Below are 15,719 nucleotides of genomic sequence, written 5' to 3' on the forward strand. Positions count from 1 at the left end.
AAAAAGAAAAAAAAAAATATGATGGAGACAAGGAAAAAAATGTTTATTTTTTCTTGTTGACACATGCTAACTATGATAGCAATAATTTCAACGAAATATGAAGGATTTCATATTTACTATTTATATACAGCAGATGACTTATATAAGTGTTAGATTCCAACAACGATGTGAATTACAAGCCTCTTGCAAGGCACCACTTTAAGTGCCACTCAATGCACAACAACAACGCTCCTACCACAAGTCTCGCACCGTATCATGCTAGTTTTTATTCGTTTCATCCCATTCACTTTGAACTCTCTACTTTCAACTTGGCAATATAGCCAATAGATATAACGCGCAGTTTTCAATCAAAGGACCTAAGTTCGATTCCCACTGAACACCAATTAGTTTTTTATTTGAAAATCTTGAGTCGTATATCGGTACACTCAATCGTAATAAGATCATGCATTATCATATATTTAGACGGAGTGAATCGGCGAAATTGTAGAAATTTTTCGAGAAATCGTAAATCATGTTGGTATCGTATATGTATATGTTTCGATATGGCCTCCACTTTAGTATGTATATGCCTCTTTCGCGCATTGAATACGATTTCTTTGGTGCTATATATGTGTGACTATTTCAGTGGCAATTTCGATATTGACATCAAATTGCTGGCTGGCTTCCAAGTATCTTGTACATGTACCCGGCTATCCCCAGACGCAGAAAATCATCGGTAGTAGCCGTCCAACTAACTCTGTTGAATACGTTCCTTACATCCAATAGTGTCACTACTGCACAGTAGCGAGTCCTCCTCCTCTTGCGCTATTTCGGTGGTTTTGTAACCGACAAGATAGCGTCTACGGTCAACTTCCCTTTTCCGAAAGCCGAACTGGTTGCTCGAGAGACCATTCACAACCTAGGCGTGCTTCAACATTCACGCATAAAAATCCGTTCCAGTATTCGGGAACAAGAAGTCACAAATTATGGAACCCGCGTCTCCTTCATCATCGTGATTTAGATCATGCAAACGTTATTCGGTAAACCTGACTTTTCGAGGACAAGTCTTAAATTTCAGAACACAGTTCATGCCTACTTTACACCCCATACTAATTTGGTAACGCATGCAATAATACGAACTAAAATCACGGAACTAAGAACCCTCAAAATCATTTTCGTGATTTTGATCACAAAATCTGGAACTCGGTTCATGCGCCCTGTCAGCCGCATAAACAAACATCCACACGGGTAGTCGCACAAGTGCCGCGCAAAGGAGTCTAGCAGTCTTTTGCAGAGTTCTGGTGTCCGGTTTTCGGCGTTAAAAACGGTTTTTAATTCGAAAAGCAAATTACTATTGATTGTTTATAATGTTAGTGAGTGATTGTGGTGGTTTTTCTGATGATTGAGAGTGAAAGTGCGTCTCGAATTCCCCGGAATGCTGGCACAAACAGATGGCGAGATTCCCACTGTTGCGCCCTGCCTAAGATTAAGATACTATGGATTTTTAATCAGATTTGGAAATGCCATGTAAGTACGGTGTTAACAAAGTATTATACAACTAGCTGTCCCGGCAAACGTCGTACTGCCTGCCTACTACGTTGTTTGACATGTAGTTCTCTAAGGTTCTGTAGAGAAGTGCCCCTAAAATTTTCCCGTTTTTACTACTTTCCCGGTTATTTATTTTTCGTACGAACATGTCGGAGTACTCCTCGAATGCATCAGTGATAGAATTATGGTGATCCGTTGACCCATTTTCTAGCCAAATCGTGGAAATGTCTAAATTGTGCCGAAGATAATGTCTAAAATTCGTCTGAAGCAGTGTCCAGACCATGAAGTGCATTTTTCTTTGCTTTCAATTTGAAAAAAATACACTAGTTTACAGCATTTTTGAACTCGGTAAGCTGATGATCATTTTTGGTGTAGAATCATGCCCTGAGTTCGAATGCGCGAAGGAAAAAAATTACAGTAGAGCGGAATTTTTTTCGACTTTCCATACAAGGTTGATGATTTGAAATCGATTTTTGTTCTATTTTTAAGCAAAGTCGCTCACTTCAAACATCTCATTCTCCGTAATCAATGCTCCGATTGAGCTGAAATTTTTACTGTAACTCGCCTACATATGGAATGTCTAATAAACGTCGAGAAAGAATTTTTCAGTTGGTTTTTTCTTATTGAAAAAAATACATTTCTTCAAAGAATTTTGCTAAAATTTAAGAAGATCGTCCCTAAAACTCGCCAATATCTTGAATTTCATCAATCTGACGCAAATCCTGTATTCAGATGATCGAATGGTATTGTATTCAGCTTTTAATTTATGGAAAAAGATTTAAAATTGGTTGAACAAAACGCAATATATTTGAATTTTAGTAAATCACATATTTTGAAAAGTTACAAAACTCGATATTGAGCTAAAACTCAAAAACTGTTCTACTTTAAATTTTTTGAAGGTCGGTTTCGAAATCAGCACTAAATTGTGCTTCAAAAATGTTGGTAGTTGACAGAAGTTCACGACTTTCGTTTTATTTTGTAAACTTGTGATATCAGACCGTGAACAACGATCCTCTTGCCGTGATTTGATTCACAATTGCCGGAACGATTATTGCAGACCATGAAGTAGTTCTAATTCCCGTGATTTGTGTTCCCACGCGTGTGAACTAAACACCGTGTACCGTGAACTAGGTTCAATATATGCGAACAAAAATCATAGATATCTGAACACATTTCACGATAATATGGTTTTTGATTTTGAGCTGGTGTGTTACTCAGGCGTTACATTTTTGTGGCGGAACAGGGTTCACGAGAACGCGATTTTTATTCATGGTGTATTTTCGTAAACGAAAATCGTGCTTGTTCCGAATAACGTGACTGGTTGTGGACGGTTTTCGGAACGGATTTTTATGCGTGTTCTGTTGAGGATGGCACCTAGGGACTGCTCTGTAGGAGCTATTACACCTTTTGTCTTGGGCAACACGAACCTGTAGGCATCACCCCACGGATTCGTATTGGCACTTAGACAGAGACTTTTAAAGCAGGCCTTTATCTTGGTCTTCAAAGCGGCTTTGGCAGCGGCAAACATCACTCGCCGTTCGTTTCGCCCTTCCCGAGTTTGTGCTCGCTGCCATCGCCACCTAGTCTGTAGGCAGGCACGGCGCATATCCGGAATTGCTTGAGTATTTGCCAATAAGCCGGTGGTCTCCTAAACTGCCGTGTGCAGCATAGTTGTCCCATGTTCTATGGGTATCCAGCTATGCTGCACACGGCAGTAAACTAGCGTAAAAAAGGGTTGCATCGTACACATGCGAGAGCACCGCTACCAGCTCGTCATCGCTCAAATCGAGTAGCATTCGCTCACGGCAGAGCGCCTCCCTGGATACCTCGTATGATGTTTTCCACCTACGAGGGCTTGGCCTTAGCCATGTCGCCTCTTTCTCTACCCGCTGTCTGGTGTTATTGTAGTCGATAACGTAGCGAACCGCCAGATGGTCGCTGTGAGTGTAGCCATCGTAACCTCCCCATTCGAACTACTTTTTAAGCCGTTTTGACTAAAGGTATTTTTGGCATTGACATTTGCAAGATCGACATCTAGCATAGCCATCTACCAGGATCTAATCTCGCTGATTCGTAAAATGGCTTCCCCATTCCACAGCCCAGGCATTAAAGTGTCACCCGCTATTACCACTTACCACTTCCCGATCAGAAAGGCATAACAAAATTATAACCGATTAAGTTATTTATTTCAAAGATTTTTCATAACAGAATGAGTTATAAAATTCGCCGGTTAGGTGTTAAAATAACAAAAAATATAACTAAAATTGCTCTAGCCATAACATAATCATAACAGGTGTTGATACAATATTAACAAATTTATAACAACGTGACATATAATAAATATTGGAATGATCAAAAAATTATAACACATGTTGTTATAAATTTGATATAAATATATTGGGTAAAAATTTAGTTGGGTAAATTTTAACTCATTTTTGGGTAATTTTTATTAAGAGTGTTATTTATTTTTAGCAAAATATTTTTTGTATAAAAAACTTGCTCCACGTAGTATATAAAAAAACCCTCACCCAGACGGGAATCGAACCAAGGACGCCAGCCTTCAATTGCAAACCGGCGCCTTTATCAATGAGGCCATTGCAGCACTTGAAGTGAGGGGCGGTATATGATCAAGTGGTTCTTCGTTTTGGCGGCAGGTCTATAAATAGACTCATTTGTCCAATGTACAGGGGAGAGAAAATATGACGTCACATAAAAGTGTAATTGTTCCCAATTACGTCATCTTAGGATATAATAACAAAAGTGGGTACAATTTAGTTATAATCGTAACTCAAGAATTTGCTCTGCATTTTGGAATGCTTTATCTCATGATTCAGACAAGAAATAAACGTCGTATTTTCATCAAAGTTGTAGAGATAGTTAACGGCTCTTAAACAGTGAACAGAGTGGTATACAATTTCACCTTCTCTTGGTGCTAGCGAACATTTTGACATATGTTATTAAATAATTATCTAATGCTCCTCACTCACTATCAAGGAAGTTTCTGCCTGTGGCAAAGTTATGTAGTAGTCTTGTGGTTGGAAATTTCACCGCTTCATGGCGTTAGCACTTCTGGCGAAATGCACTTCTGGAGATTTTCAGATTTAGATGGCTTGTGAAATAAAAAAATAAATTTTTAATGCACATTTTTTACATTACATGGTACAACAATTGACATACTAAAGCAATTCTGTGACGTTCGCTTTGCATCGTGATGTCATATAATGTTTTTATTTTCAGAAAAAAAATGGTTTAAACAAGAAATTCCCCCACTAGTCGAAAGTACCCGGCATTTGCTTAAAATGCATGACGATGTCCATCAACATTTTGGTAAAAAAGAAATAGCCTTCTGCTATTGATTGATTTTTCAAAAGCTTTTAACAGAGTTTCTCATTTTGAACTACTGCACAGATTATAACACCTATTTGATTTCAGTTGATTGAGTATCCTTTTTTAATAACCGCTTTTAAATTAAGAAAGTTAAAGGAAATCATTGAAGCCCGATCGGTATTCTATCGGGAGTGCCACAAGAATCGGTTTCAGGACCATTGATGTTAGCCTTATTTATCAACGGCCTTCCATCATCCTTGAAAGTATGTAATATCCACATGTTTATACAGATAATACGAAGCTGTATTTCTACTGAATTAATATGGACGTTAATTGCATGGCAATGAAACGTTGATTGATTGATTTATCTTTATTTGAGAGACTTTCAGCCTTTGGCTGGTTCGTCTCTCTACGCAATGAAACGTGACTAACGGCATGACGTGACGAAATTAGATATAAATTTCAAAGCTCCACAAATAATTTGTTTTTTTTTTTTTCCATTTCGTTTATTTAATAGGCTCATGCGTGCAGTGCACTTTACGGAGCCGAAATACTCAATTACACTTGTTGTGTTTAATTTACTTAAAAAAATTACTTCGAAGTCTTCCTAGCTGTTTTCTTCGGACGCAGCATCTCCGTTGATCCCGATGCAGCGAACTGCGCCCTTCGCTCGCTTGCCTGTTGTTTAGTCATAACCTCCTGGACTCTATGGGCAAACTTGGTTAAGTCCGCTATTGCTCTTTCACGCCTTTCCCTCTTTTGTTCCTCTTCTGTTTGCTCCACCGAGACCGGCTCTACATGGCAGCCTATTTCATCCACTTCCAAGGCTTCATCCTCAACTAGTTCGATTATTTCTGGTTCCTCCTCAATTAAATCCGCTTCACTTTGCAGTGCTGCAGGTCCACAAGCCACAATGCCGGCGTACGATATTGGATCCGGGTTCTTTTTGTTGTTCCGTTTCTTCGTTTTCCTCTCTGGACACGAGTCTTTTCGGTGCCCCTCCTTGTTGCACAAAAAACATTTGTCCTTCAGACCATCGTGGAATATACGTGCTTTCCATTTTCCTATCTCCAAGGCAGCCGGAATATCGACTTCCATTTCGACATACACGCCTCGTACACCGGTTTGGAGATGGTCAAGCCCTAATCCCGCTGGGAACTGTTCGCGAACCATCCGACCAACTTTTCCGTAATTACTGAGAGCAGTCGACAGATCCTTGTCAGGCACCTCCGGCGGGAGATCAAACACCCGCACATATGTCACATTATTTCCCGCAATGGACACATGCACATCTACTGCTTTGCCGTTCGAGTAGTGAAATTTTACACAATCCGCATTCTCCTTCAAAGATTGATCCATCGATTCCTCAGAAGCGTACTTGATGCAGACGGTTCTGGTTTGTGGTAACTTGTAAACCACCTCCATCTGCATGGGATCCGACTTAAGCTGCTTCACAAATCCAGCGATTTCGTCCCACGACGGCGGAACCGTCCCCCTTGGGAATTGAAATTGTAGTGTGTTACAGGGAGCATCCATCCTAGCAACAATTTATTGCTAATTTGCACCGACGACGGTCGACCAGCGAACAAAAGCACTGCCCAACAAAAGGCAAAAAAAACTATCTTCCAACACCACACAGTGGTAGGTACACCGAAACGAGTCTGCTGCGTCCGATGCAGGCAAGAGCAGAAAACAAACTGCAAATAATTTGTTATCACGTGGACCAGGTCCGCTGTGATGGTTAAAGCACGTGACTATCACGCCGAGGACCTGGGATCGAATCCCACTTCCGACAAACTCACAAAATGTGAGTTCTTCCTTAGGAAGGGAAGTAAAGCGTGGGCCCCGAGATGAACTATCCTAGGGCTAAAAATCTCGTTAATACAGATATAAAAAAATTATTATCAATCAATTCTTCAAAAAAAAACTAAGGTGATTTTAATTTGCAGACGACTAATTGATCCAGTTGTTCAATAACAAAAAACGATCAAAAATCTGACTATACATGTCAATGCACTAAGGGCCAGAATCGCAATCTAGCGCGACTAAATTAATTACTCCAAAACAAAGCATTTCCGACACATGGTGTCTTCGACAAAGTTGTTTGACATCAGCAGGGGCATCTATTGCTAAGAACGCAGTTGTTCGCAACTCGTCCGCATAGGTGGCGCCACCATCTAACTTCTTTGTTCTACGTCTTAGAGACTTGCTGTTTTCGGCAAAGTTGTTCATTTTTGCAAAATAAACAACTCTTTCTCAGACGTCAAAATTCCATAGCCTACTGTTTTCAAATTATTTAAAAAATAAAAACGAATCAATGAAAAACAGTTTTTTAAACTTATTTTGACATTTTTACTAGAAATCATGTGAGTTGAATTTTTTTCCTAATGCATATGTGTCAAACCAATCACATTGTACGGGAATATGTTGAATATTATCATAAAAAATTAAAAATAATAATACAAATTCGAAAAAATAGTGTGAATTTCAAGCCTTAATATCTCACAAAGCGCAAAAAATCGCAACTTAAAATTTTCAGCAAATACGAAGCAATACTAGGTAAACATACTGCCAAAAATTTGGAGAGGTATTTTTTGGTATTTTTGAGATGAAAGCTTTTTAGTAACAGTATAAATATAAGTAGTGCCATCAAGTATTGATAAAAAATGAAAATAAAACACATTTTGATACAATAGTATGAGCTGTTTTTATTGTTTTTACTTTTACGATACAGCTTGACAGCTATTATAAGTGACAGCTCCCACCCGGCGGCTGCAAAACCAGTTTTAGCCAAGGTGCACACCGTGTACAAACCATACGTGCGTGGTCTGGTGCGATCTGATGCTGCGCGTTTTGAACGCAGCTGGTTGAGAATCCAACATAAGACAATATATATCTATGATTCAAACATGTAAAAAATACTACATTAGTTTATTTAAGGTTTGATTTGTGTTGATGAATTTGAACCTCGTTAATCAAGAAATCGATTGTGAACCAGTCCTGCAAAATATCAGTCTCAGTGCCTGTTTTTCAGCCGAAAATGAATGACTGCGGCGTTCGTTTTCGTTTTCAGTTCCTCGATGTGAGAACTGACAGAGTACGAGAGCTCCATTCGTGAGCGACCCAACATGATCAATTCCCAATCATCCACACACTACTCATGCTGAACGGCCATTCGTCTCAAGCGGTGGCTTGTGAGAGTGAGTGCCCTATACGCTACCACGGGTGAAAACACTCAACTACAGAAAATTGAATGGAAATTTAGCCTTGTCAGCTCTCGCTTTCAGCACGCTGCGTGCGAGTGTGAGTACCTATTTCATTTCGCTCCCGTGTTGCTGATCGGAAAACAACAATGAGAGGAAAACCAAAACGGAGAAAATGAAAAAAGCAAAATATCGCTATCAAAAAGGCCTGTCGAAAAATTGCAGCACTGTTGTGAACTCCTAATAATGGATAACCCTCAATCTACAAGTATGTAAATAAATAAATGAAACGTATAACCTGAACTTTCTTAAGGATCTGGATCATGATACAAACTTGTCAAAAATACTGTATTTTACAAGCACAGTAGCACCACACAGCGGCGTAACTGCGTACCAAACACCACCAGTGAAATGTTCATTTGAAATAAACTGCATTTTAAAAACTATAACTGAGGTTGTTATAATGTTCATATAAAGATGATCAAAATGATTTTATTTGTATTATAACTGACCTTGTTATAATTCTGATATAATTAAATCAGGTTTTTAAATCATTTTTGTCAAATATATCTAAATACAACAAACGTTGATATATCTAACAACCGTTGATATAATTTTGTTACATTTTTGTTATGCCTTTCTGATCGGGTTACCACTGGCCTTCGCCCTGTCAGCACGGTCGTCATACAGTCCAGCATCTGCGTCCGGCAACTGCTCGATCGACCACCGCGGAGATGTATAACAGCTACAGAATTAGCCTCCATAGGTAGTAGACACCAACTCTTGTACGGGGTATTTACGCGTCGTCAATATCCAAGCTATTTTTCCGGACCATTCCGGACCCATCCGCGACCGTATTTCTGTTGCCGGCGGGTACTAGGTAAGGGTCCACTATGCTGATAATATCCGTCCCCCATTCAGAAACTGTCTTACAAAGCAGTTGCTGAGTTGCGTTGCAGTGGTTCAGGTTCAGCTGAACTAGGATTTGTCAGCTGCGGCTATTCTGAAGTCCGGACACCTTAGACAGACCTCCCGTTGGGTGCTCTGATATGCAGAGCAAGCTCGATCATGTTGCCAATCGCTCCTCAGTGGCAGTTACCATCAACGTCAACAAGACCAAATCGTTGGAACACGATCAGCCCTTCCAGCTTTACGGTAGCTGGGCAGTTAGTGGAGAATATTGAAAGCTTCCAATATCTTGGTAGCCAAATGGCGGCCGATTGCGGCACCAAGATCGATATAGATGCACGGATCAAAAAGGCAAGGGCTGCTTCTGCGAGTTTAAGAAATGTATGGAAAGACAACCAGATTAGTTGACGCACCAAAATCCGAATTTTCAACTCGAAAATTCTGTGCTGCTCTACGCTGTGAAACCTGGTGTGTATCAGTGGAAAACACTCGACGGCTGCAGGTCTGCATGGTGGCCTCACAATTGGATGTCCAACGTGGAGCTCCATCGTCGATGTCATCAAAAGCCGATAGAGACAGAAATTCGGGAGCGAAAGTGGAGGTGGGTCGGCACTCTACGAAGTAGCGGAAATGAAACCTGCAGCAGGACATCACAGCAGAAGCAGACCCAGAGGCTCATGGCAGCACAATCGCCAAGGATGGAAATCTTTCAATTTGGCCCTCTGCACCACCATGGGTGCCCAGGACTGAAAGCGTAAACCGCTGCTCTACTTGTATGCACGAGTTTGACGTCGCTGCTCATCGCCTTCAAGATTTCCGAGTACTTGGGGGCTGTCCATAAACCACGTGGTCATTTTTTTGGGACTTTTCAACCCCCCCCCCCCGCGTGGTCATTAGTCCATACAAAAAATTTTATTTGTCCATACAAAATTACAAAATGGTCATTGGCCGAACCCCCCCCCCCCATGACCACGTGGTTTATGGACAGCCCCTTGGGCTCTTCAGTCTTGATGACTAGCGCGTCAGGCTTCTCGCGCTTAGCACCTGGCCTCCTGAAGACCTATCAGTGGTCTCAACCTTCTGTTACCTTTCGATCTCTGCGGAACGCCTGGCTGGGGTCCGAATTACCGGCTTTACTAACGACCTTCGGGGTGAAGAGCTACCTGCCTAGCCTTGCTGATGCCACCTGGTAGCTTCTCACCTGACCGCTGCTTCACACGTTTCTCTGGTTGCTTGTCATAAGCAATCGCATCCGTCTCACCTCTACGACTATCTGCAAAAGTGAAGGCTTCTGTCTGGGTCGGAAGGGTTAGCCACGCCACTACCACTACCGCTTTGTTTAATATTTTTTGTTGTTGTGACTCATATTAAATCCCACGAGTAGCACGTGTAAAAAAGCCCGCCACGCCAAAGCTCTGCATTAACGTAGTAAGGGACAAAATACTTTGTGGGTTGTCCAGTTACCTCACAGGCTCAGTTAACGATCGAACATCTTTTTCAACCCCTCGATCACTCATTTCTCGGCACGGATCGCTTGACACTTTGAATAGGACAGATCGGTGAAGTACTAGATTTGTAGTAATGAGCTGAATTTTAGTATGATGAGAAGGTCAATTCTCCGTTTCTGCAATGAAATAATGCAAAAAGCGTGGGTATTATGATTCCTTGCCTAATTTGATGCTGTTTGAGCAAAACTTGGGTCAACAGTGTAGTTGTTTTCTCCATTTCTTGCAACATAAGTTATCCCAAGCTTTGCTCAAATAGCATCAAATTAGGCAAGGAATCATAATAGAGGTAATCACGTTCAAATGTATGCGTGCCTTTTTTGTAGATGTAGTTGTGAAACTGTGAGGAAAACATTTGCACTCTTGCCCCGGACGTTAGTTTTATCATTATTTACCCGTTTTACCCAATTCGATTGGGTAATATTTGCATATGCAATCTGAATAGCCTTTCAATCGGCGTGTACTTTTGTGTGAGGAAAAATTTTCGCTAGTGTTCGTGTGTTGAAATGTCACTTATCTCTATACCCACGCTTTTTGCACCATTTCTTTGCCGAAACGGAGAATTGACCTTCTCCTCACCATACAAAAATTCAGCCCTTTACTACAAATCTAGTACTACACCGAACGTGCCTCATTAGGGTTACCCCGTTTGGAGGACTCTTACCACCGGAAATAGCCTTTCGTAGTTCTACCTATAGCCGGAAACTTCACGGCAGAAACGTAGAAGGAGGGTTCGTCAAACCCCAGGACTCCTGTCCCTGCTGCCCCTTCTCTCGCTCAGCACCTGACCCCATAGCTCTCCGTAACTTATCGTCCTTGGTATCCTATTTCTCTTTCTACTTCGTTTTTTTTTTGCTTATTTATTAAGGTCCAGGGGGCGTCCTTCTTCTTACCTACCCTAATCAGTGGTGGTTGAGGACCTACACGAGGCCGTGACCAATGCTACCTTCAACTCGTGACGCGACGGCCTTTTCAGCTTCACCCTTGACAGATTTCCTGAACGCCTGGCCGTGTTCTCACGTACTGGCAATATTGCCCTTCACTTTCGGGGTCAACGACCTGATTTTGCATTCATCCAGATATCTAGGAAAGTAATGCCATATGTGCTTATTAAATGTATTTTCGTTATGTAAAGCTAAGGACACGGTAAAGGCTGGCTAATTCGCGCAATACAGTTCCCATTGAGATCACTAGCCTCTGTCCAGCAACTCCTATCCCTACTTTCACGTGGCACTGGCCGAGCTGCGAGCAATCAACAAAACTACAACGGATAACCAACCTCGGTGGGAAATTTGGTTGTAGCTTGACAGGGAAGGGGGGGGGGGGCAGATTGCTCCTGCAAACCTGAGCGCTGATCGGTTCTCTAGGAGGAGCGGCTACAACGGCGTCTGATCCTCATGTTGAGGGCGGCTTATCAACGTCCGAGTGCCAGGGAAGGACTCTAGGCTTAACTGTGCATTATGGTCCTCCGGAAAGTAGGAGGTTGTTATCAGGCCCTATGAGCCAGTCGTAAAAAAACATTGTAGGGGGTAGCAAAATATCAGCAACAGAAAAATACGAACCGAGACCAACAGCAACGACCCCAGCAAACAAAAAGGACTTGCGATTGGAAACCCATACACTTACCGATCTACTGAAGGACCACGAGTTCGGCATCGTAGCGCTGCAGGAGGTATGTTAAACAATCAGGAGCCATGGTGCAAACGTTTAGAAGTTAACATACCATCTATCAGAGTAGCGGAAACACACGTGAGCTGAGAACAGCTTTTATCGTGATGAGCGACATGCAGAGGCGCGTGATCAAGGAGCCGATTCTTCAACTTCAGCATAAATAATAAACGTACACAGCCCACACTCCGGAAGCACTGATGATAACAGAGACGCATTTTACGCACAGCTCGAACGCATCAACAACGCAGCCGAGAGCACCATCGGGTAGGTGGGAAGAAGTCGACGAAACGAATGATTCGAGATTTTGGAATAGAATAACGCAGCACGGGCGGTAATGCTGCAGGAAGGAACCCTCCAGAACGTGGAACGTTACAAACAGAAGCGGAAGTAGTAGACCCGCTTCTTTCGGGAGAAAAAGCGACGCCTGGAAGAAGCGGAGTGCGAGGAAATGGATCTGCTGTGCCATTCCCTTGAAACACGGAAGTTCTACGAGAAACTCAAGGCATCCCACAACGGCTCGTGCCGCGAGTCGAAATATACAGGGATAAGGACGAACCGGTTGCACTGGTTGATCGTCAGGATCTGGGAAAACGAACAGATACCGGAGGAGTGGAATGAAGGGATAATCTGACCTATTCACAAGAAAAGCAATCATTTGGTACATATATGAAAACTTTAGAGCGACAACTATTTTGAATGCTGACTTCAAAATGCTATTCCAGATCATCTTCCGTCGCCTGTCACCTAAAACGAATGAGTTCGTGGGTAGTTATCAGGCCGGCTTCATCGACAGCCGGTTGACAACGGACCAGATCTTCACCGTACGGAAAATCCTCCAGAAATGCCGTGAATACCAGGTCCCAACGCATCACCTGTTCACATTGGCGTATCTAGGATTTTTTCCTAGGGGGTGCCTAGGGGGTGCCAGTTTCAGTGGCTCTCAGGTTGCTTTTTTTTTAATGAAATACCGATCCGACCTCTTTTTTTTAGTATAATGATATACTGCGTCGCGGGAAAATAGAATTTGAACTTAAGTACTTCACAATCATCGCGACATCCCCTGTTTTGTGGATTGAAAACAATCAGGTCCATTAGAATACATTTTCGAAGCAATTATTAGACTGTAAATCTCGGAAACTATAAAATATCCACAAATTTGCGTGTAACTTGTATTCATCGTGACATCCTCTTTGTTTTATTGCATGATAACAACCCTTATCAAAATAGCTTTCAATAACAATTTTAAGGAATATAAATACTTAAAATTTCAAAATCAGAATACATATTTGCATTTTTGGTTTGGCCACAAAATTAATGGCTAAAAGCGTTCTTTTAATTAGTTGAATATTACTACGTGGACAAGAAAATACTTTTACAGAAAAATTGTGAGTATGATTCTCATAGCTACAAAATTCCCACTCGATTATCCTGAGTTCCATTCTGAAGCTTCACAAACATAAACCCGGAATTTGGTGCGAACGAACTTCCATTTATCTCATCGGGATCCTAATGTTCGCACCAAATTCCAATTTCGACTGGATTGGTATGCTGTATGAAGCTGATTTTTTAAATAGTATTTCAAGTATTGTTTTGTTAATGTCAGCAATTCTATTGATATTTGGTCGGCGTTAAGTCAGAGGGGACCAAGTAACAAAATTGACGAAAATTAGATTTTTAGGGCATTGGATAAAGAATTACTTAAGCTACTTGGAGCATTCACCCAATTTTCTTAACATTACAATTAACGAGAGTTATAGCACAATTTTCTTTTGAATGAACTGCAAAAATCGATACTAGTGTGCAGTCAAAGTGGACCATATGCTTGATGTCAAGAGAGTTGAAAAAATATGTATTGGTTAAAATCCAATAAATAAAGTAGTTTATCATCAAAATGTGATACGTTTCCAAATCGTATGACTCCCTAACGCATTTCCTGATGACTATTGGTCAAGAAAGCACGTGAAATTCTATTTTATTATGGTCCATATCGTATTTTACAGATCATCGTGTTGAAGCATATTGTGGCATTTCGCGTGCAGACAGAGTGGACCATGTGTCTCTAAGAAAAATAGTTGAAATTACCTTATTCTTCGTAATCCTTTCCAAATCAAAATATGTTTGTTTAGTAGCTGTTGGGCATCATATTGAAATGTACCAATACCCGTTTCTTGAAGAAGTTGATTTTACCGATTATTTAAGAATTGTGTACTTGGTTCACACTGTCTGAACGAATTTTTGAAAAATGCCAGTCCTCTGAATAAATTATTATGAACTGTGTAACTACAATATTTCAAAAACGTGCCGAACTATGAAAATTCATTAAAAAGTGGTTAGCTATTAAATGTTCAAGTTAAAAATTATCAAATAACTCATTCATTGACTACCCTTCATGTGATATTGAGCTGTTGTACTTGGTCCACTCTGACTGAACATAAAAATTGAAAATGGCAATCAACAGTGTAATAACCGAAATAACAAATTTCAAACTTCCTGCCCACATTATACACTACCCCTATTAACTGTTGTCCTACTTGTGCATTATTTTTTCATCAAATATGTAAAAACTTGAGTGTAAACTGTAGTTGGTTGAAGATTTTTCATAAATCGTTCAGTCAGAGTGGACTAAGTACAATCAATCACTTAGCAATTTCTCGGTTTCAAGTTTTATTTTACGTTTTTTCGCAATCAATACAGAGCGATCTTGTGATAAATAGTTATTAAGATTTATGTCAAAAATTCAAGAAAATTTGTTGAAAAACTCAAAACTTATAGAGTTGTAAATTTTAAAGTCGTTTTTCTAGAAATTAAGTAAAAGACACATGGTCCTCTCTGACTTAACGCCGACCATTTGCTTTTAAAAATTCTCCAATTTTTCTTCGGCAAGTCATTCTGCTTTTTTGGATTTTCGTCCATTTTTTGGACTTTTGTTATTTATGCTATTCGGTATTCCTTCGCCAATTTCTTCGAGAACTCCTTCGAAAAGTCTTTCATAAATCGCTTCCATAATTTTATTGAAAAATCTTCAGACACTTTCTTCTAGATTTCTTCAGTTTTTATGTAAGGAATTCCTGCAGCAGATGATTCCGGAAAACCTTCGGCAATTCCAATGTTACTTACATTGAACATTTATTCGGAAGTTTCATCAGCAATTCATTCGAAATTTTCGGCAACTTCGATTATTATTACTTTAGGGAACTTCTTTGGTAATTCCTTTGAAAATTGATACGGCAATTTTCTTAGTGATTTCCTTCGGGAATTTTTTTGAAAAATTGGCGGTTCTTTAAAAACTCTGTTACGGTGATTCTACGGAAATTACTTTAGGGGTTCTTTTTAAATTTTCTTTAGAAATTCCTTTAATGCTTTCGGAAAATTCTTTGAGAATTTCTTCGAATCCATTTCTTTGTTTCTTTATAGAATAGATAGAATATTTCGGCAATTTATTTTGGCCAATTTCCTTAAAAAGTCTTAAAATGTTTTATTCAGGAATTCCTCTGGTAATTCTTATATGAATTGTTTTGGCAACTACTTTGAAAGCTCTAATGTAATTTTGATGGATTTTTTCCGACAATTTCTTTGG

Source organism: Aedes albopictus, chromosome 3 (assembly GCF_035046485.1).
Source record: "Aedes albopictus strain Foshan chromosome 3, AalbF5, whole genome shotgun sequence".
Taxonomy (NCBI): domain Eukaryota; kingdom Metazoa; phylum Arthropoda; class Insecta; order Diptera; family Culicidae; genus Aedes; species Aedes albopictus.